Below are 24,474 nucleotides of genomic sequence, written 5' to 3'. Positions count from 1 at the left end.
TTACACCTGTAGAAGTTAGTGAGAACTGATGGAAAAATGCCACCATCTCCTCCGATGTAGATGGAAATGTGCTCTGCCTTCTGCTTCCTAAACTCTATTACCAACTCCTAGGTTTTGTTAACATGAAGGGTGAGATTGTTATCATGGCACCATTGAGTCTACACGTAAACTTCTCTGTAAGTTGTCTCATCATTAGTAACAATAAAGTCTATGATGCTGAAGCCATCAACAAATCTAGTATGGAGGGTATGATACTGCCAATTGTTATGATCAGCTGCACAATTTTATTTTTTTCATTTATTCCCCCAGCTTTTTACAAATGGTATACAAACAATGGTTTTGAAGCTCAAAGAATTAATTTGTAATGTTGTTTGTTTGTCTGAGTTAATCTTAATGATGTTAAATATTAATCACATTCCATGCCATTTTGTTCCTGAAATTTTAGGTAGTTGTTGTTAATAGTTGTAAGCCATGCAGGACATGTGACATCACCATTGAAATGCTATAGAGGTCAGCATTTTGCACTTCCTGGTAATCCATGAAAATGAATTCACCTAAAGCTCTATTAGACTCATTTGTTGTTTTTTTTTTTTTTTGAAATTCTGGTTAGTAATTCTCTTTTTTGTTTTCTGACTGTAGTTTAGGCTTAGCGTTTTGGTTTCTAGTATACTGACTTCTGGGTTACAAGTTTTGAACTTAATCTTGACTAAATTTCATCTTCTGGCCCCTTACTATAAGCTCACTGCTACTTTTACTGTTGCAGGTAGTGCAGCAATTTACACATGCAGAGGTCTGTTGGGTGGAAAGTCTAAAATTCATATACAGAGGCTGGTGCTAAGTCACCTTAATTGAGGAGTCTGCTGGCCAATAATTATGGTACTATAGTATTAAGTACTGAGCTGTAGTCTATAAATTCCGGCATAATGATTTTTATTTTTCAAATGTGCTAGGATGTTATGAAGGGAAAGAGATATGCCATCCTATGCAGACTACTTATGTAATCATGACTATGTAGTACACTCTTTTTAATTTGTCCCAGCACCAGTCTTTCAAAGCACTTCATCATGATTATAGTGAGTATGACTGGTCTGAAGTCATTCTTTTAGTTAAGCACAGGGATAATTGTCACGCCCTTTGAAGCAGGCAGATATCATAGATTGTCTCAAACTATTAAAGATGCCTTAGAAACTAATTGGTTGCAACAGGTTTTCAAAACACACCATAAAATGACATTCCGGACCAGATGCCTTATGGAAATTAAACTGTTTAGATGTCTTCCTTATGTCACATAGAGAAGTAAAGGAATGATGACTTATGGTGCTGCAGGCAAGTGAAATGCAGGCACTTGTTACTGTGATTGTAAAGTAGATGTAGAATGCATTACATCTTACAGTATAAGGAAACAGACAGTACTAAATATTACAAAATAGTAAAGGTAGTAAATAAAAATCAATATAACATTAAATTGGAGAGACAAAAGAACTCAAAGGTTGAATATTAAAGAGTACAAAAAAAAGATCAACATATTCAGCCCAAAATAGTTTGTTAATTTCTGTTATATTAACAAAACCAAATTAAGAATGAGGTAATTTTTTTAAAATAATTTTATTGATTTTATTGTAATCATTCCATACAAATAGAACAATTTTTACAAAAAATAGGATTAAAAACAAATCAACCCCCACCCCTGAGAAAAAGAGCATGGCCAACGGAGTAAAACTTAAAGCTAGTAAAAATACATAAATTGATGAGTTTAATAAGCAGATAAAGATAAATGGAGAAGAAAAAGAAATGGGAAGAGAATCTGCTTCCTCAGTGCTTTAAGAGCTAATTCTAAAATATTATTGATTAGATCCTACCAGGTTTTGAAAACGTTCTGCACAGATCCTCTAAGTGAGAATTAGATTTGAGATTTTTTCCAATTTCAAATAATATAAAACATCAGTTACCCACTGACTTAAAAGAACAGAGTTAGGATTCTTCCAGTTTAGCAAGATAAATTTGAGTGCCAATAGTGCAGTAAAGGCAATCACAGTTTGTTTGTCCTTCTCCACTTTAAGACCATTTGGAAGAACACCAGACACAGCTGTTAATGGGTTAGTAGGGATTGTGACACCAAGGGCTGTTTGAAAGGCATTTAAAAATTTTGATCCAGAATGATGTTAATTTGGTGCAGGCCCAAAACATGTGACCCAGTGAGGCTGGAACTTGATTGCAGCGTTCAAAGGTTGGATCTTGCCCTGGAAACATTTTGGACAATTTTAAATGAGAGAGATGTGCTCGATATATAATTTTGGGTTGAATAATTGTATGCTTTGCGCATATGGAGCTCGAGTGAATTCTCTGCATTGCTACCTTCCACTCCTTTTCTGATATGTTGAGTGAGAGATCTTTTTCTCATTGTCCTCTTGGATCTTTGAAAGGGAGGGACTGTAAAATAATTTTATATATTGCAGAAATTCAATTCTAGTGGTTCAAGGAACCAGACATTTCTGCCTGTCAGACTAGACACATTGTGTGTGTGTGTGTGTGTGTGTGTGAGGGAAACTGACTGCAGAAAGACAGTACCTCAAAACCACTATGGTGACAGAATAACAAGAATGTATGCATTCCTTCAGTACATTTCTAAAGTTACGAGAGATCCATGCTTTCTTAATAGAAAATATGCTGACTGACGTTATAGACACATAGCCAGCCACACATTTTTTATGGACCTCAGGACAAGACTATCAATTAAGCTCAAAGAACTGACCTAACTAATTGCCTCAATTTAGTCAACCCAAAAATTTGTATGATGAGATATAACAAGCTATTCAGATGAGAGATATTACATTCGTTAACAATCAAAGGTCATGCAGGAGTCAGTTTAGAGAAGTATTCCTGGACTTCACTTCCAGTTCCTTTTTGTGTCCATGTCCTATCAAATCCAGGTAATTCAGGAAAATGGTGGTGCTGTATTCCTATTAAATTAGTGTTGCAGCTGCGTTTGTCCAGAATCTCCAAAGTTCTGCAGCTTTTAGGTTCCTTCCTAGGACAGTTAAGGCCATAGTGTGACACATTTTCAAATAATTCTACAATCCAAATATCTTTGCTTTACAAATTTTATTAAAATTCAAACCAGAACAGTTCATGCAAAAATAGAGAAAGTTGTTATTACAAGGAAACGAAACGTTCTTATTTAAAGAAAATTTAAGGTTTACTTAGCTTGTTTCATATTTTTCCAAGTTTGGTTATACAGTCATACTTTCAAATGTTCATATCAAAACAGTCTGAAAACTGTATGCCAGTGTTCTACTATTCTATCAGTCCATTGTTCTAGCAGTGAGACTGCTTCCAAAACTTACTTTAACTAACACTCTGCTTTACAGATATAGTTAAGAAAGTTCTGTTTCATGTTAAATTACAGGGAGTAAAAGACCCTACCATAACCTAAGTAACTATGAGAAGGTGTTATTCTATTAAATTAGGCAGACAATCATGTGAATTTAACATTAACATTAGCTTTCTGTGTTTGGCTCGGGCAAATATTATTTACATTTGACTTATTTTTTTGACATTTACATTGTAACAGATAAGGGGCACTGTTGTCCCTTTGAACCCTCAGAGTTGATTCCAGACACCAGGTAAAAGTCCAAAGTTTGGATTTATTACAATAATCCAGTGCACAAAGCACCCTACACTCCACTATATTCATACAATAAACAAATCACTAATAATCAATACACAAATCAATCCTCCTACTCCCAGATGCGTTGCCACCCTTCCTCCCAGCTCAGCTCGCCGTCTGGGATTTCGCACAGTCCTTTATAGTACGTGACCCAGAATTGCTTCCGAACCCTGAGACCATGTGACTTCGTAGCACTTCCGGGTCAGATCAAAAGTCTTCTTTTCATCCCAGAAGTACGTGGTTCCTCCTATCGCTGTGACTAAGACGTACTTCCGGGTTATAGGACACGTACGAGTTTCTGGGCCTCCCTGCAGAGTCCTCTGTTGGCCCCCAATGTAGGAGGACTGTAAAGGAAAACTCTACTTTCCATGATTCCCTGCTGGCATTCGGGGCACCTCCATACTGCAGGGAGGGCTCCACCTGGCGGCCTGGGGGTATTTAGTCGGGATGACTTGCTGGCCATATTCTACAACGTATAGCCTATACAAACTTTAGTGAGAAGGGGAACAGCAAATTCCCATTCATAAGCCCACCCTCATGCTTTGTCTGTACCTTTGTGTGTACATCCCTAAATTTAAGTACAATTCCAGATTCTCAGCATCCGTGCACTGCTGATAAACTTACTAAACGGAAAACGATGGAAAGCAAAATAAGAAGTAGAGCTAACCACAAATCTTAACCTTGCAGTGCCCACTATAAACGTATCACACAATGGTAGCAAGCAAACTGAGCTAAACTTGGCTTCAGATGTGTGGTTTTACTTTGTTCATTCGAGAATTTGTTTGCGAAATTTGTCACCACTCGATTGCTCATGGGGAAAGGGAATGCAGTGCTTATTAGAAATCGCCTACATAATTGGGGGCTGAAGGCATGGCGAGGGGAGGTGCTGGTGTGGAAGAGCTTGCAGCAGAATTCCATTTTACTTGACCTGGCCAATAGCAGTACTAGGAAAAGGTTTATTTAAATTTGATTCATTGGCATCAAAGCCTAAAATTAGTACTACCTCATTTCACCATTACACAGAGGGTAGGAATAAATGTCTACCAGTAACTTTTAGTTACTCTTTTTCTATCACATTCTGAACAGTGGCATCTCCATCAGTTATAGAAACCTTTGTACTTCACTCTGTTCCACCATGGTTTCGCTGCACCTTTTTTAATTTATTTTTTATTTCCTATGTTTTTTATTATTATTACAAACTTAATGACAATATGCAGGTGGACAACAGTGTAAGCTTTTTAAAAAATGCATTAATTGATTAAAAAAGTAGTTTGATCAATTCATTTCAGATTTATTGCCAAGTGAGGTGTACATACTAAAATGAAGTGCATCAGGCTGCTATTGTTTGGCAGATGCAGGGGATTTAATCTTACTTCATAGATTTTGTCAAATATAACATCATAATATGTAATAATGAGCAAAACAACAGAATTTCCCTTTGAATACATTAAATTTTTTGTGCGATTTTGAAACAGCAAATATTAGTAAGACAGGTACTTGGGTTTGGGAATTTTTTTGGGGGTGCAGAAAGAAAGGAAGATTTCTGTTTCAGGATTTGGCAACACTGCACAAACTGTGTTACCCTATAAATTTATGAGAGGAAACCAAGTCCTGCTGTATTACTTTCTCCAGCCCTGCTGCTCAACAAGAAGCCACATTTCTATGTGTCCTTAAAGGAATGATCCAAAAAAAACCCGATGGCACTTGTTTCAGCATTATTATCAGCAAATAAAAAACATGGGTTAGTTAATTTTCTTTTTCTATAATGTCACCAAATTCCATTCAAACTAGTCAAAGCATTTTTGATTTTTTTGGTATTTAGTGTTTTTACTGTAGGTGAGATTTATACTGCTAAATATTGATATATAGAAATGTAATTTTTTAGTAGTTACCTACTGACCTAGATATGCAATCCTGCTAAATTTCAGCTTTGTAACTAAAGGGGAAATAGTATGATTGTGAATTAGTGTGTGAGTGAGTAATTCAACTTTGAATTTTACATATGTATATATGTAAATATATATATCTCTATATATAATCTTCATTTGGATCTTGATCTTTGTTTGTCCGCGAATGAATTAGAAGAAGAAGCACTAGATCGCAGTAGAGAGACAGCTAAAACATAGGCATTGCATTAAGAATATCCTCCAGGCTTATACTACTGAAGACTGTAGTATGCCAGTCACACCTCAAAACACAGACATTCAAACTAAACAAATTGTTGTGCTTTAAATTAACTAAAGAGATCTTCATTTAGATCTTGATCTTTGTCCGCAAATTCCACTCATGCGTAGACCACCTTCCAGTTTAGTACGTTGTTGTTACTCACGGATGTCAACAATGTGCCGGAATAACGAAAGGGGTGGTGGACAGTGTTATGCTGGTTAGCTCCTGAGGCCTGGTTAGAGAATGAGATTGCCGAAGATAAAAGGTACGTGCCTACATAACATATGAATGAAAGAAAGACAGTGGGTAAAATGAATGACAACATAACAGCACGTTCCGGAAATTATTATTGTTACGTTGTAGCCGGTGAGTGCTGCGCGTCTCACAGTTGTACTGTGGCTTTCTCACATGTCAGTGAAGTGATCCCTATTTATGCTTTAAAGAGCCTGGATACCTATGTGTCCGCCTTTTATAACCATTGCTCCGTATATATTGCCTTACTCTTTGGATTGTCACAAAGCAACCTGCGAGATTGGCGAAAGGTTGAGAAGGGATCGTGAGAGGAAACGACAGCGTCGTGAAAACGAGATGGACTGTGAACGGACAGAAGCAGAAATGCTCCTACACCACCACATAATTACGAATCGGACAGTGATTCCGAGTAGGCCATTCCTATCGAATCAATATCTAAGGGGTTTCTTTTGTAATTTTGTTTCCCTTATAAAAAATCATAATTCTGTGCGATTAAGGGCCCATTTCACGACTGGCAGCCGCGTTTAAACAGGGAGCAGTTCATAGACAACTTTAACACGCGCAACGTAGTTGGACGTACATGGCTAGTGTGTATATATATATATATATAGTGAGAGATGGCCGGCAGTTTATCCTGGCCAACACCCCCACGCCGACAGATGGAGTCCTCCCTGCAACATGGAGGTGCCCTGAATTCCCGCAGGGCAACCTGGATAATGGAGTTCGGCTTCACAGCCCTGCTGGATACTGTGGGAGCCACCAGGGGACGCTGCAGGGAGGCACAAGTGTTTTTATTATAGCCCGGAAGTACTCCCTAATCATTAGGATGGAAAAATAAAGTACTTCCGGGCTGAAGAAAAGGAGATTTCATCTGACCCAGAAGTGAAGAACAGATGAACTTGTGGGTCACGGACTATAAAAAGGACTATGGGAAACCCAGCAGACTGAGCTGGAGTTGGTAGGGAATGTGACAGAGCTGCTGGGTGGAGAGGAGGATTTATTATTATTATTGATTTATTATTGTGGATCGTGGAGGTGGAGGTGCTTTGTGCACAATTGAAGAAATTAAATTAATTTCTGGAACTTTTACCTGGTGTCCGGACATGTTGTCTGCGGGTTTCATTGGGCAACAGCAACCCCTACTGTCACAGTGGCATAGCCAGCAGGATTCTTTGGCAGAGAACCTGATAAAAAAATTTTCTGTGCACAGTACCCAAAAGACAGTGTCGCGACATGCAGGAAAATATCGCCAAAACCCAATTCACCAAGACCATCATGGGTAAGAAGAAAACCAAACAGACTGGCAGCACAAGTGGAGGTCCAGAGCTTGATGTTGCCTGTATTCAGGACGAGACTCGGAGCGGCAACGTGTGTCAGGAGAAGCTTCTGGATGGAGACAACCAAAACGAGGTATGTGCCGGGGAAGAAATGGAAAATATATTAAAAGTAGTACATTTTGTCCCGTGCTCATACCTCGTAGGAGATCATCTGGGGGTTCTGCGGGAGGCAGGAAAAAATCTGAAAGACGGTAGTGCGCTCACGTTCGAGCGAGGAGGACTTCTGCTTGTCGTCTATCGGCAAGGGACACGTGACCTACCCCAAGGAATTCTGGGAAGGAGAAGATCTGCGTTCTGCTGTGTACTGCTTCGACTAAGAAAAGACGGACTTGGACTTTCCGAAGGGGAAGTGGGAGGCGAGCGAGGCATCATTCACCCCACAAAAAGGTAAGGAGTTTTGGGAAATGACCGAACGGTCCACCAATAAATTAAAAGAGGCGGATCGCAGTCAGCCGAAGATGGCATCATGGACCTCCAAAGAGAACTACAAATTCCAGACGCCTTTGCGCAACCCAACAGAGCACGTGCCAGAAGCGGGCGTGCTCATTGGCTCACGGCCAGGAGGTAGGGCTGATGATGGCTCGAGCCTACCTTTGGCCAATTTAAATAATAATATGGACGTGTGGGAGCTGGAGAAATTACTTCAGCCCGTGCACAGTTTCTTACAGATTGTGTCAACAATAAAGAAGATCGTTGAGGAGCTGGGAAAAGCGGCCGAAGCACATTTTAAAAAGGTGGAAGATTACCTGCGGCAGTTTGGTTGGGACCCTCCCATATTGATTAATTTGGCGGTACAGGTAAGGGTTACCAGTACCATAAATGAAATGGGGACGCAGAGTAAAATAGGTCCGTGATTAATCGATAGCGAGTGCCAAGTAAACTTGATCCCTACAAAAGATTCTGGTGTAATGACTGAGTGTCTGTTGGAAGGATCGATCAGGCTGGAGCAGCGGGATAGTGCTGCCACCCGGAACGAAGCGATCCTGAAGACAGCGGAGCCAGTCATTTACAAGTCGAAAGGGGTGCAAACAGCCAAGGGGCTCTCTTGTGCACATAGATTCAGACTGTAGACAAACCCCAGATTAAAAACGAGATCCCAAAACAGAAACGGGGATCTGCTGATAAAATAAAGCATGGAGTGTGCAGCGGTGGACCCCTCCTTAGCAGATAAAGTGGCAGAGCAAGAATTTCTGAGCTGTTTTCAGTTTCGCAGGGGGAGAATAGCAGGAGGATGGCAGCTGTGTTATGAATGCCGCTGGCTGGGCCATATATGGCGAAATTGTCCACGTAGAACCAGGGGAAAAGAGAGATATTTATATAATGTTCCCTAATAATTTTTTTTTTAGGGCATAGCCAAGGTCCAGCCACAGCCAGAGGCTCCTCGCAGAAGGAGGGAAGATGACCCTCGCAGAGCTGGACGCTATGCCCCACTGTGCTTTGCTGAGGGGGACGAGACTGTGAGAGATGGCCGGCAGTTTATCCCGGCCAACACCCCCATGCCACCAGATGGAGTCCTCCCTGCAACATGGAGGTGGCCCGAATTCCCGCAGGGCATCCTGGACAATGGAGTTCAGCTTCACAGCCCTGCTGCATACCGTGGGGGCCGCCAGGAGACGCTGCAGGGAGGCACAAGTGTTTTTATTATAGGCCGGAAGTACTCCCTAATCACGGGGACGGAAGAAATGAAGTACTTCCAGGCTGAAGAAAAGGAGAAGATGGATGAAATATCACCTGGGTTTGAGCTGGTAATTGAGGTTTTTCTTTAAAATCACTGTACATCTTCCTTCTTAGCCTATAATTAGTAGTTTTAAGAAAAACAAAACCATGAGTCAAGTCATCTTAAAGCCATGTTTCATAGCACATAGTTTATGCTTAAAATAGTATTAGTAACAAAGACAGACTTGCTTCCTAACAGTATTTAATACAAAATAAAAGTAAGATTATCTGATGGAAAGGAACAGCCATTATATCTAAAGACCTTATATCTGAGGATTTTTTTTTTTGATGTAGACAACCATTATGAATGTTCTGGCTTTAAATCAAGATCTAATTATGTTTTTTTTTATATTTTCTTCAAAATGTAATCATTTTTAAATACTCTATGTAAATAAACTGTCAATACTTGGGAAACATCACATACAGTAGATGACAGTATTTGGCTGAACCTATAAATTAATTGATATGTTAAAACAGTACAACTAGATAAATAGCATTCAGGCAAAATGTATGGCAAAACAAAGAAAAAGAAGAAGTACAGGATTTTTCCAACTAAAATAGTAGTTTGGGAGAGTGAGGCTTAAGAAGTAATGTTCTGCCTTCAGACTAATGGAGCCTCATGAATCAATATCACAGACCGTGTGACAAAAAGATGAATGATTTTGGTGTGTTCAGCCCTAGGGATGACTACGAGGCCAAAGTTTAAGGATCTTAGCTCCCAGACTAGCTTACTATGTAACCAATCCATTTTACAGGCATAGTACAAATGTGTTGATCTTTCATAGTCTATAGGACAGCAGCAATGTCTTGATAATGAATCCTAGATTGCTTAAAAAAGGTAATACAGAGAGGGCCATCCTTTGTGCTTTTAGGCAGGAACTTTTGAAATAGTACTTTTTATAAAATGTAGCTGAATTTTTCAGATGATTAAAATAGAGATGCTTGTCTGTAAAAATAATAACATATTTAAATGAAAAGTACATATATTTGAATTACCAGTTTTTTTTAAATTAATTTGTCTTAAAGTCCATTTATTCAAATAATTTTACCTGGTTGTAATGGTTGTAAGACAGAAGTATTCTGCCCTAGATATGTCAGTCACAGGACACAGAAGCATGTACATTTACTATACTGTATAAAGACTGGACTATAATTATAAATCTTTTCCATTACAGGGTCACAGACCCCTGAACCCTAGTCCATCTATTGACATCCATCCATCATCCAACCCGCTATATACTAACTACAGGGTCACTGGGGTCTGCCGGATACCAGCCAACACAGGGCGCAAGGCAGGAAACAAAGCCTGGGCAGGGCACCAGCCCTCCACAGGGCACACACACACACCCACACACTAGGGACAATTTAGAATCGCCAATGCACCTAACCTGCATGTCTTTGAATTGTGCGAGGAAACCGGAGCGCCCGGAGGAAACCACGCAGATGCGGGGAGAACATGCAAACTCCATGTAGGGAGGTCCCAAGAAGTGAATCTCGGTCTCCCTACTGTGAGGCAGCATGCTGCCCATCCATTGACAACATTTTTTAAAATATCTATATATATGATTTCACTAAGGGCATGGAAAACAGTGAGCACAAGCAAGACAGAGAGCCACGGCCACCAACTCACAGGGCCCCGCCCGTCACCTCTAAAACCCTGGGATATGCTCGACAGAGCCCTGCCCGCCAACTCTAACCCTCCTACCGCGTCATGGGATACGCATGACAGAACCACGCACGCTAACTGTAACCATCCTCCCGCGTCCAGCGTCGCTCTCAAGGCATGTGCACAGTCTGCTCATGTGCCCGCACGCAACAACTAGCCAAACACAGCCTCAGTCAATTTTGTCTGTACAAAAATCCACATGCACCTCTGAGCCATGTTGACTTTTCACCGCACGCAAGACAGAGAGCCACGACCACCAACTCACAGAGCCCCGCCCATGGGTTACGCACGAAAGAGCCACGAACACCCACTCTGACCCTCCTCCCACGTCATGGGGAACGCAAAACAAGGCCCCGCCCACCAACTCTCACCCTCCGCAGGCTTCCAACATCGCTCTCGAGGCAATTATATATATATATACTTCTCAACTGTCACTCTGGAATAACTCAGTACGCGATATTAAGCATCACTAACGAAGACTCAGTACACCTTAATGAACAGGTGCTGAAACTTATCCCTAACGACGAAGTAACTTTCACCAGCACTGACTCCATCGTCACAGACGATCCTGCAGATAAACTTGCATTCTCTAAAGAATTTCTTAACAGTCTTACTCCCACTGGCATGCCTCCGCATAAACTTAAAATTGGTTATGCCAGCAAAAGGTCTCTGCAGTGGCACTAGACTTTCTGTTACTAGAGTTCACCGCAATGTACTGAAGTGTAAGACATCTGCTACCTAACAAACTATCCTTATTCCCTGGATTTCCCTGACCCCATCAGATTCTAATTTGCCTTTTACTTTTACACGCAGACAATTTCCTGTTAGATTGCCATTTGCAATGACTATTAATAAGGCACAAGGACAAACTTTCAAAAAAAGTATCTGTATCTGCCAAAACCTGTTTTCACTCATGGACAATTGTGTGTTGCTCTCTCTAGAGTTCCATCTTTTCATTCACTGACAGTTGTATCCTCAAACCCTCCCCATTTGGACAACTCTGTCTTTCAGGAAGTGTTCACTCATCAATAAATAATTATATGCAGTGTGAGACTTGCCCGGACACCACCAGTCGGAGACCACATCTTTATAAAAGTCACACGTTTATTTCTCATAAATAAATACAGTCAAAAACACCACACAATGCATAAAGCAATAATCACCCAATAATCCTTCTTTCTCTCAGTCCTTGGCCGCCAATCTCCTCCTGGGAGCTTCGTCCTGCTCCGTCTCCCGACTCTAGCTCCCAGATTGCTGGGAGGCGGCGCCTTTTATTCTCACCCGGATGTGCTCCAGGTGGCCAGTAACAATCTTCTGGCAGCACTTCCTGGTGTGGCGGAAGTGCTGCCCTTTGCCCCGGAAGCACTCCGGGCGTCCCTGGCAGGTTCCTCCGCCATCTTGCTAAGTGTGGCGGAAGTAATGTTCTCCCGGGTTCTAGGAGGCTTAAGGCGCCCCCTAGCGGTGGCCACGGGTACCAACGAGTTAGAAAATCTCTCCTCCTCTCCCGTGGCCCTCTCCTGCTTCTGACCCAGAAGCTTTTACTGCCACCCTCCGGACCTTCTAGGCATCCCGGCCGGGTAAGAACCCCAGCTGTCTGTGACAGCGGCATATGCTACACCGTGGGTTGGCAAGTAATTAAAATGTTTTTCTTTAATATTTCTTAGTGAGAAAGTGATTAATGCTTTTATTACAAAAAACAAACTTGTACTGCATATAGCCACAGTGAGTCTAGTTTGTCACATCCTGTGTTCATTGCCATATAAAGCTGCTAGAAATATGTAACAAGGTCCAAGTGGTAAATATGGTTGACAAAGAATATATATATTGTGGTCATGACCATTAGCCAGGCAGGCTGGAAGGACCAGGGGAGAGAGCATCTACAAGGCACTACCTTCCCCAGTATGCTAGTTTGCATCCCTCCAGGGTGGCTTTGGTACCACAGATTCCTGCAGGACACGCTGTGAGTTGGATTTTGGCACAGCCCTGTTGGGTTCTGTGGAAACCGCCAGGGGGAGTTGTAAAGCCCTTCTTTAGGCTTTTACCACACCTGGGAGTGATTCCAGTTCTGATTAACGAGCCACCTGGAACACTCCCAGGACCAGCTTAAAAGGAGCTGCCTTAGTCCATTCATGGAGTCAAAGTCAGGAGAATAAGGGACGAACCATGCCAGGAGGAGCAAAGGTGGAAGGTGGAAGAGATTGAGATAGAGAGAAGGAAGATGAAATACTGTGTACATTGGACTGTGTTTCACTGGGCTGTGTACTGAGCACTGCAGGTGGGAAACGAGTTTTGTTGTTGTGTTGCACTTTGGTCTGTGCCTGTTGTTTTGGGGTTGGGGCAGCTGGAGTGCCCCAGGTTCCCACAATATTTAATGTCTCAACCACGGAATCCCTGCTTGTTAGGTGTTCTAGAGCTCCTCTGGAAAAACTAAAGCCACAGTACTGCACAACAAGCATGCATTCGGGTCTAATTTCATATAGTCAAAGAGAAGGCTCTATGGTTTCTCATGATACAAGACTTTACTCATTCTCTCTCCCTCACTTTCTCTCTCTGTCCCAACTACTATCCCAGTCATGTGTGATACACATGCAGAGCAAGTTCAAAAATATGACAGTACTAAAATTCGGAAGTATCAACAACAAGACAGTGTAGATTGCATTCACGTAAACAAAAGGAAATTATTACTTGGTGAAAAAACGGAACAGCAAAAAGAGATCGAATATATGGATATAGGTGATATGTCGGAATTATGTAGATATTGTAAGGCTTTAAAGTTTAAGTCGGATGGAAAGAGTACTTTGAGAGGCTGATGAATGAAGAGAATAGGTGAGAGAAGGTTGGATGATGTGGCGATAGAGAATCAGGAAGAGCAATGGATTTGCAAGGAGGAAGTAAGGATAGCTATGAAGAGGATAAAGAATGGTAAATCCGTGGAATGGAATGGTCCAGATGACATACTGTATGTGTAGAAGCATGTGGGTGTTTAGAAGAGATGGCAGTGGAGATTTTAACCAGATTGTTTAATGGAATCTTGGAAAGTGAGAGGATGCCTGAGGGGTGGAGAAGTAGTGTACTGATACCAATTTTTCAGAATAAGGGCAATGTGCAGAGCTGTAGTAACTACTGTGGGATAAAATTGATGAGCCACAGCATGAAGTTATGGGAGACAGTATTGGAAGTTATGTTAAGAAGTGAAGCAATGATTAGTGAGCAGCAGCATGGTTTCGTGCCAGGAAATAGCACCACAGATGCAATGTTTGCTCTGAGGGTGCTGATGGAGAAGTATAGTGAAGGCCAAAAGGAGTTGCATTGCATCTTTGAGGACCTGGAGAAAGCATATGACAGGGTGCCTCGAGAGGAGTTGTATGAGGAAGTCGGGAGTGGCAGAGAAGTATGTAGGAGTTGTACATGATACACAATATGTAAGAAGGAAGTGTGACAGTGGTGAGGTCTGCAGTAGCAGTGACTGATGCATTCAGCGTGGAGGTGGAATTACATCAGGAATCAGCTCTGAGCCCTTTCTTATTTGCAATGGTGATGGACAAGTTGACAGACGAGATTAGACAGGAGTCCCAGTGGACTATGATGTTTGTGCATGACATTGTGTTCTGTAGCAAGAGTAGGGCGCAGGCTGAGGAGACTCTGGACAGGTGAACATATGCTGTAGAGAGGAATGAAGGTCAGTAGGAACAAGAGAGACTACTTGTGTATAAATGAGATGGAGGTCAGTGAAATGGTGAGTATACAGGGAGTAGAGTTGGCGAAGGTTGATGAGTTTACTTGGGATCAGCAGTACAGAGTAATGGGGATTGTGGAAGAGAGGTGAAAAAGAGAGTGCAGGCAGAGTGGAATGGATGGAGAAGAGTGTCAGGAGTAATTTGTGACAGACGGGTATCAGCAAGAATGAAAGGGAAGGTCTACAGGACTGTAGTGAGACCAGCTATGCTATATGGGTAGGAGATGGTGGCACTGACCAGAAAGCAGGAGACAGTGCTGGAGGTGGCAGAGTTAAAGATCCTAAGATTTGCATTGGGTGTGACGAGGATGGACAGGATTAGAAATGAGTACATTAGAGGTTAGGATGGTTTGGAGACAAAGTCAGAGAGGTGAGATTGCGTTGGTTTGGACATGTGCAGATGAATGATGATGGGTATATTGGGAAAAGGATGCTAAGGATAAAGCTGCCAGTCAAGAGGAAAAGAGGAAGGCCTATGTGAAGGTGTATGGATGTGGTGAGAGAGGACATGTAGGTGATGGGTGTAACAGAGCAAGATGCAGAAGACAGAAAGATATGGAAAAAGATGATCCGCTGTGGCAACCCCTAACGGGAGCAGTCGAAGCAAAGCCTTTAACACTAGAATTACCAGAACCTACGAAAAAACTCGTAGATCCGTCCCACCTTAAATTGCTTCTCCACTCTCCGTCTCTGTCTTTTGTCCTGTAAATGTGTGGATAAGCAGCAAACAGTAAGAAGCCTGCTATTACATCCCCCCACCCCGCACAGTTTTCTCAGCTCAAGTCTGTTTACCTGCATGTCAGTTGCTTAGAGTTGTATAGAGTGGGAAGTCAAGCAAAATTACACCTTTTATAAATACTATATCGCAAGTGCACTTGTTCTGTTATATTTGTACCTTTTGTGAAAGTGTTTCTTTGATATTTGGACTTCAGGCTTCACACCTTATACACATGTCGTAAATGTAAGAAGGACGGTCCTTGGGTGTGTGTGGGAACTGTTAACATTTGAATCTGATGACTGTATATAGCGTGGAACTGACCTGTCTGTACTATTCTGTCCTCTGCATCTCCTGGAGTTGAAAATAGATACCAACATGCAGCAACATGTGGACACTGGCCAAGATCGGAAAAAAAAACAAAAAAAAAACAAACGCAGTCACGTCATGACTACAACTGCATGACAGTATGCAAATGAATATAATGTTGCATTAGTGCAATAACATTTTCTGAAATCTACAATACAGGTCATAAAATGAATTATTCCAAATGTCATATATATCTAAGTCTCTCTTTTTTTGTCAGAGCGGCTTTGAAATCATGGATCAGAAGGTGCATACTAATTCATTGTGAGCAGGAGCACTCAAGAATCAAACTAAATAAAAACAATTCACATCCACAGTCATTCTCAGTCACGCACAACACTCACACCCACGTCCACAGTTTTCCCAGTCTCGTTCGTGCGCAAAATCTGACACGGTTTTCAAATAAAGAGGGAGTATAACAAAATAAGTTTGTTTGTTATACCATGTCTTTATCTGAAAACGGCGTCAGATCCGGGGGGTGTGTGGGAGCTTGAATGTGATAGAATAAAACTGAAAAAAAAATCGACAAATACTATAAATTTACAGACGCAAATCAAATGTATATTTGTTTTGTATGATATAAACAATAAGAGTAGCTCGCTACTCAAAATGGTAAATTTGGGAAGCACCTGATATCGAAACTGTGACCTCTTGATTGAAAGGTAGCAGTTCTTAGCATTGCACCACACAAGCTGTCATATCAACCGCCTACCGTAACCTGCTTTCTTTTTTCTTCGGTTAAATTCTTGAATAAAAATGCACTTGTTTTGTTCTACTTGTACCTTTTGTGAAAGTGTTTATTTCATATTTGTATTTCAGGTTTCACACATTATACATTTCATGTCTACATTTTGGCAATTATTAATAATACATGAAAAACGTTTCTGTGTTAACATTTTTACAGAGATTGTCGATGACACTGAACACACATGAACTGTATGTATTCTAAATGACGATGTACTTTTTTACCCAATAAAGCTCCAGCACTTCACTCGAAGATAAACACTGAGCACTAAGAAACTTCTTTGCAAATTGAACTACGGCAGTGGGTGGGGGGATGGAATAATCGGCACATTTACAAGACAAAAGACTCTGAGGGAGAGGTTCGAACGGATTTAAGGTGGGCTGGATTTTGGAGTTTTCTCGTAGGCTGCGGTAATTCTAGTGTTAATCAGGACATGGGATTGTTATATTTTAGCCAGAATTCCTCCCATGACTGAGGTTCATATTCTTGTTTTATGTATTTAAAATTTTTTTTTTCACTTTTGGGTCATTGTTTTATGTGATAGCTACCTTCATGTATCATGTGCCTTGCGTACTATGTCTTGGTGATGTTTCATGTCTTTTGTGAGTGGTCTCCTAAGAGGTGGGCCACCTGCCAATCACTGCCAGGAACTGACCTCTGCTCTATAAATCCAGAGGGTCTCCCATAGTTCTGGGTGATCTGTTGCGAATATGCTAGGGAGTTGCTTGGCGAGTTTCTGCGTTTTTGCTAAGCTTTGCACTTTTTGTGAACTTCTGGGTTTTTGACATTCTGCTACGTTTTTTGGCTTTGCCTTGGTATTCTGTATTGGGACTTTTTGCTTTGGATTGCCTTATGTCTTGGACAATTCCATTTTGCATTTGTGCTCCATGGAGCTTCATAGTTAGTGGAATGCTTATTGTGAAGAATAAATCTTTTATTTTATAAAGATTCAGTGCTTGCTGTTATTACTAGCCAGGGTTTGATATCCCTGTCTAGTGGGAGTTTTTCAACTGCTTTTGGAACTGATTGAGATTTATCTGCTTTAGGACTAACAAACAACAAGGATGGGGTTATTCAGATGTATGCAGGGTTGAATGGCAGAGTATTACCATGTGAGCAAGGTATGTTATTTATTTCTTCAATTTGCTAATAATTATGTTCTTTATTTAACACAGTAGTAATGATATTGCTTATCACTTCATCACTGTAGAAGGTAAGTATTGTCCCTTACTGTACCAAAATGCAGGGGGGTGTCAAAATATATGTTAACAGTCTGGCTTCTGTCTCTGCTCAATCCCATATGCGTCAATGTGGCTGTGAGCCATCTTGCATGAACCTCAGTCACAGCAGCTCAATTCAAAGCAGAAGAGGAATATGATGCTCATGTCTATAAAAGTAGAAAATAAAACCAACTTAACTTATGTAGAAATATATGAAAGATGGCTATGACATTTTATGCTACAGTGACTAAATGTGTGCTCAGAGTTTCCATTACACTAAAAACAACCTCATGGGTGTACTATCTAAAGACTGAAGTTATTCAATATTTATGTGACACTCTAATTAACTGTAAAAGTGCAACAATGATCTTCCATCTATCATGCTTGGTTGCAGCCAACAATTTTAGCTTGAAACTTCAGTGCAGATTGTAAATCTCCATCGGGTATTTTCTTATTTTTTAAGAAAACCATAATTTAGCCACAGATCTTCCACATCTAAGAACTAGCAAAAGCAGAAGAATGTTTTAATCACTTGAGTTGGAGTCTACTGTCTATGAAAGCAGTATTAGCCACTTGATATTGTAAAATGGTATTAAAAAACATTTTATGTACACTACAAGTACATGAAATTAGATTATACAGGTATTATCACTGTTATCGTTGAGTATGAATCACTGTTACAAACGTATCCTATTAACAAAATTGTGATAATAAACTGATTTTAAAAAGCTCTAACTTTCAAACTAGCTAATCAAGTAAAATGCAATATTAATAAACATTTTTTACTGTATGTGTTTCAATGTTAAATACAGTTTGAAAATAATTTATTCTTCAATTAATCTAATTTTCAATATAAATAGTTTCAGATTTATTTGTTAAACTAGCAAAATACCTGCGCTTCGCAGCGGAGAAGTAGTGTGTTAAAGAAGCAATGAAAAGAAAAGGAAACATTTTGAAAATAACGTAACCTGATTGTCAATGTAATTGTTTTGTCACTGTTGTGAGTGATGAGTGTTGTTGTCATATATATATATATTTACACACACACACATAAACATATATATATATATATATATATATATATACATATACATACATACACACACATATATACACACAAATACATATATATATATACATATATACACACACACATATATAAACATATATATACATATACATACATATCTACATATATACACACACAGCTATTTCGTATCAGTGCAATACGCTGTTTGTTAAAACGGTTGACTCCCGCTCTTACGTGCAATAACAAATCAAATCATTCAGTTGTCTTTGCTCATATGTCATTTTAGAGCTGGACGCCTGGCATCTTTTTGGCCACAGGTTCGTTTCTGTTTGCTGTGAGGTTCTGTGTTGTGGAGATTCTCAGGATGGATTGCAGGTGCTCATCAGTGAGGCGACTCCTGTGTGCTGTTTTGTTAGTCTTTATCACTGAGAAGAGCTTCTCACACAGATATGTGCTACCAAACATGCACAAGGTTCGAGCCGCATGTAGACGGACTTTTTTTGTTCATCAAAGTCACCAAAGCGCCGTGCAAACTCAGTGCGCTCAGTTTATCAGCAAAGACGACTTGGTTTAACAGTACTTGGCAACAGGGAAAGTGGGGCAAGGTGAACTGGTGCATTTGTGTCTCCCATAAAAGCAGCTTCACTTGAAATCACTTTGTGATTGTGCACGGGTTAAAACGTCCGCTGAAGTGTCAGATTCTTATTTAATTATGCTGTTTTCTGTATCTTCTGAATTGCATTCAGGTTACCCTGATGCAAGGCAGCTGAAGCGCTGCATTATGGGATCTGTAGTTTATTGTGTTACCAGCGCTTCATATACCCGGTCTTTAATAACAATAATACAGTATATAAAATGATCTCGGGCCGGATATAATTACGCCGGGCGGATGTGGCCCGGCCCTTGAGTTTGACACATATGGACTAAATAGAACTTGAAAAGATATGTTTTTTCAAATGTGATCGCGCAATTCAGATAGAGTTGACGCACTACAGCCTGCATGCCTCAATGAGTCATCCTCCCCTCGCTCTTACTTTTTTACCGTTCATCTAATGAATACACTGAGTATGGCTTTACCAAAACAATCATTGATGGCGAATAAAGTATCCATTATTCGAGTATGTAGAGCGGGATATATATATATATACATATATATATATACCAGCGTATCGCAGCGAGAAGTAGTGTGTTAAAAAGGTAGAAAAGAAAAGGGAACATTTTAAAAATAACGTAACATGACTGTCAATATACAGTATTTGTTTTGTGAGTGTTACTGAGTGTTGCTGTCATCAAGGATTTGATTATCATTATTTCTTTCAATCAGGTTCGTATTTGTAGGATGTGTTGTATTCAAGTTACATTCCGTGTTTGTCAATCGTTGTAAAGATGACAGGTTTCATTCATCGATTCGTTTCTTACTGCATCAATAAACAGCTCGTCTTCTTCTTTATCTGAGACCTGACACACTGCATGCACGGGTTTTTTACACTGTCTTCCTTTAGCGGGACATTGACTTTTTCCACCGTGTGCTTTGTTTCCGCAGTAGCTGGATTTATGAATATGCTTATCAGGCGCTTCATATTTTTGCTGCCTTTTCAATTGTGTAATTCGGTTTTGTTCAGCTCTTTGGAACTGTTGCCTTTTATCTGTGCACTGCGTCAGTTCACGTGAGCCGCTCGGTGTACATGCATCGAAGGTTCCCAGCTGTGCTGGTGCCATCTCGTGCTATGTCCGTGGCTGTATTTAATGTTACCTTAGTCCTGGCACTTAAAACTTTCTCTCGCAGTTTCGCTGAGTTTGTGTCAAACACCACCCTGACCATCTCATCTTCCTCTCCATAAGCACAGTCCTTCACCCGTGAATATTTACCCGTGGCAGTTTGCTATTGGATTGCCGCTGACGGACGGCCTTATATGGGCAGGCACTAAATTACAAACGCCAGCGGCAGCCTGTCTATGAACTTAATTTAAAGTGTAGGTTTACATCGTGCTTTGTTTCCGAAGTAGCAGAACTCATGAATATGGTTGTATATGTCACTCGCTCGCTTCTTATTGTTTCGCTGCCTTCTCAATTATATAATGCATGTTTTCTTAAGCGCTTTTTTGAGCTCTTCCTGGTTTTCTATGTACTGCGTGATTACGTGGGAGGCGTGATGATGTCACACGAAACTCCGCCCCCACGGCGTTGAAGCTCATCTCCATTACAGTAAATGGAGAAAAACTGCTTCCAGTTATGACCATTACGTGTAGAATTTCGATATAAAACCTGCCCAACTTTTGTAAGGAAGCTGTAAGGAATGAACCTGCCAAATTTCAGCCTTCCACCCACATGGGAAGTTGGAGAATTAGTGATGAGTCAGTGAGTGAGTGAGTCAGTGAGTGAGTGAGTGAGTGAGTGAGTGAGGGCTTTGCCTTTTATTAGTATAGATAAGGTTCAAACTGGGTTGATATGTGTATATTGCATGTAAAGTATACAAAAAAAAATTATGATGATATTTTGAATGCATTATAATTATTTTATATATCAGTCTAAATATTTTTGGATTTAATTTGCTTGCATAGTCTCAGTTATCTTGCACTGGAATATATCAACAGGATTTATGTTTCCATCTAATCTGAGTTTTACTGAGAAAATGAAATGAAACTTACAGTACAAAATAACAGTAAATCATTATGAGCATTATGTCTGTTTATCATTTCAGACTTTATCTCAACTAGATAAATCTAAATTCAGTATTGGTTTGATGTTTAGTCAAAAAGCTTTAGACATTCAAACCTGACACTTTCCAAACATATGCAGAGAAATCTGATTGTGCAGCTTATTACAAAGAATGCTTTCAAAGAAGATTAGGAGAATGTGATTTTGTGCAATGCACATACATTCATCCACACACTGTTGTGTCCTTTTCAAGGCAAGAATGACAAAATTCAGGTTGATAGCTAAAAATTGTCCTTGTTTCTGTAGGTTTCATCGTAATTGACAACTAATAATGAGATATGCAATGGCAAGTAGTGAGTAATCAACAGTATAATTGTCCTTATTACTTACTTGGTAATTTCGGTATAAAGGATATTTAAGAAATGTGTGATCTGTTAATTGAAACCAAAAAAAAAAATCAGAGGACTGACAAAGCTACGCCAGAGTGAAACAGAGTGCACAGTTTACATAATCCTTTTAATTATGTGATTATAACAAGATTAAAGTGCATTTCTACAGATAAGTTCATAACTAAAAAGAGTTTCACTACAACATGGACTAGACTGGTATAAATCAATTGAGTGGTGGTAGATTTTTTGGAAAGTATGAAAAACGTTGCTTTGAAAAGACAACCAAGGATGTATTTGTCACATTAATAAATTACACTTTATTTTGAATAGCGACTTTCACCAAGAGTTTCACAATGGTTCTATGTTCAATGCTGCTTCCTGATTTCACATGTGAATGTGAGTGTGGGATTATAGTTTCACACAGTCAGTATTGTCACCTGTAGAGAGTATAGTGAAATTCTTACTTGTTATGTGCTAATTAACATGCAGCAAGTTGCTACTCTCCAGCTTCATGAACCGTAAGTTAAACAGATTTATCTCAAATGCTCTTCTTCCTTACCTCAAATGTTCCTTATCTGAAAAAAAAATGTCCATGGTTAAGGAAGCTAGATGTGTGCATAAGTTAGTTCAGTGATGTACTGGTTTTGTTTCATCTAGGATTGGTTCCTGCCTTACCCCCTGCTGCCTGGGTAAACTTCAATCCCCTGCATTTCCAACCCAAATTTATGAAATTGGAGCATATTGTATTTACTTGCACAGAGTACGCCTATGGATGGAATTACAAAGCAAAAATGAATAATATTTAAAGCAGTATAAATAATCCAATGCATTAGGTGTTGAGGGGGCATTTATGATCTTGTTATACAGGGTGTACCACTAGTTTAGAAGGACTAAGCCAGTTATTGTATTTTACCCACTTATAGTTAATTTTTCAAAAACTGCAGTGCTAAAGAATTGTAAATTTAAACGTCTGCTGATACCAACTTCATCCATCCATATTCCTAAACCTGATAATCCAGTGTTTTGTGTCAAGGGACAAAAGCACAAATTCATGAGCATTGAGCATTAGGCAGGAACCACACCTGGGGCCTCATCTATAAACGGTGTGTATGCACAAAAATGTTGTGTACACCCATTTCCATGCTCACATCGCTATATATAAAAACTAAACTTGGCGTAAAGCCACACCCATTTTCATGCCAGCTCAATCCCTTGCATACGCAAGTTCTCTGCTCGGTTTTGCAAACTGGCGCCACCCAGCATCAAAGCAGTGCTGCTGTTCCTGTGTGGTTTCCCTTTATTTTTTAGATTCACATCCCCGACGCGGCTTTATCAAATACATTGAAATTAACCGCACAGTGTTTATTAGTTTAAGGCATCTGATTGTAATCAACATGTCACATACACGTGATTTGGAAGCAGCCAACAAGCCCTAAGGTAAGGAAAACATCACTAGATAAAGGGATATTGAACGGTACTAATGCTTCTCTCTCTTTTTTCTCAGCAGCAAAGAAGAAAAATAAAATGCATTTACACCGTTCCAGCACTCAAAATGGCCGTGGCTCCACTTCGCTCCTATCCCTTAGCAGATGATGTTACTTCCAGTCCCACTACAAAAATGTCACATCCTTTGTTTTCATTTCCTGTCACCATTTTGTTTCTGTATAAATAACCCTGCGTCCTTGTACCATGTGTCAGATGCATATTTTGAACACTTTTGTTTCAATTTTGTTTGACTTGTCCAACGGACATTATATGGGGCATTTCCCCAACACTTTTACACAAATGGAGTCATTTCTTTTGCACCACAACAGATAAGTTTTAAACTTCATTAAAATAATGTATAATAATTAAACATTTGAGGCCACGGTGGACAGCGGTAAATACAAGCTGACGCCCTGTTCAGGGATTGTTCCTGCTTCGCGCTTTATGCTTGCTTGGATTGGCGTGACCCTGGATAGATAGATGGATGGAAAAATTAAACATGTACTACAAAGATATTTCAATGTTCCATAAAAGTTTTGAAGAATCTGCGTTCTAAGGTTACAGATGGCTTGGCATCTATTACAGAGCTGATCGTGTGGCGATTGGTTACTTGGAGAAAAAAAAAAGGAAGGACAGGAATTGGTTAGTACGTTTGAGAGAGACAGTAATGCTGCAGTAAATTATTTAATTGAAGGTCGCACATGGTGCAGCGAGCATCTTGCGAGAGGCAGGAACAATCTCTGGACAGGGTGCCAGCTCATCTCTAATACTGCGCCACCGTGTCCCCATGTTTAATACATGCTTTAATTCCTATCATTATGAAAATTATATCAAGTATATATCTTAATATTTAAATTGTTCAGAGAGCTGTAATATCATGAATGTAATGTATTGTGTCCTGTCAGCAGAAGAGAAATCTGTTTAAGTAGCACATAGTGATTCACACACATAGAGCACATAAAAGAACACATAGAATACGATACATTTTTTTTTTTTTGTTGATTTTATTGTAATCATTACATACAGATAGATCAGTTTTTACAAAAAATAGGATTGAAAACAAATCAACCCAACCCCCACCCCTTAGAAAGAGATTATGGCCAACGGAGTAAAACTTAAAGCCGGTCAAAATACATAAATTGATGAACTTAATAGGTGGATTAAAAAAAAGTAATGAGAAGAGAATTATTTCCACAGTGCTTTAAGAGCTTATTCTAAAATATTATTGATTAAATCCATTTAGCATTTAACGTGCTACTTTAGTTACAATGGCATCTTAGAAACTAGTAAATTAAACGTTTTTAAGATGAAGACTATGACATTCTA

General features: G+C 39.9%; 1 long non-coding RNA gene across 2 annotated transcripts; it reads left to right on the top strand.

Annotated features, from left to right (window-relative positions):
• Positions 1–5,307: 5,307 nt before the first annotated feature.
• LOC120532141 lies at positions 5,308–23,427 on the top strand. Of its 2 annotated transcripts, none has more exons than XR_005634216.1 (3): positions 5,308–5,408; positions 17,413–17,487; positions 23,168–23,427. It is a non-coding gene; the product is annotated as an uncharacterized LOC120532141 (long non-coding RNA). The 2 variants fall into 2 exon arrangements; XR_005634217.1 differs by lacking the exon at positions 5,308–5,408 and adding an exon at positions 12,962–13,079.
• Positions 23,428–24,474: the final 1,047 nt, after the last annotated feature.

The sequence above is a fragment of the Polypterus senegalus genome, chromosome 7 (assembly GCF_016835505.1).
Source record: "Polypterus senegalus isolate Bchr_013 chromosome 7, ASM1683550v1, whole genome shotgun sequence".
In the NCBI taxonomy this organism is placed as follows: Eukaryota; Metazoa; Chordata; class Cladistia; order Polypteriformes; family Polypteridae; genus Polypterus; species Polypterus senegalus.
The sequence above is the reverse complement of the archived record's forward strand: the minus strand, read 5'-3'. Positions and strand labels throughout refer to the sequence as shown.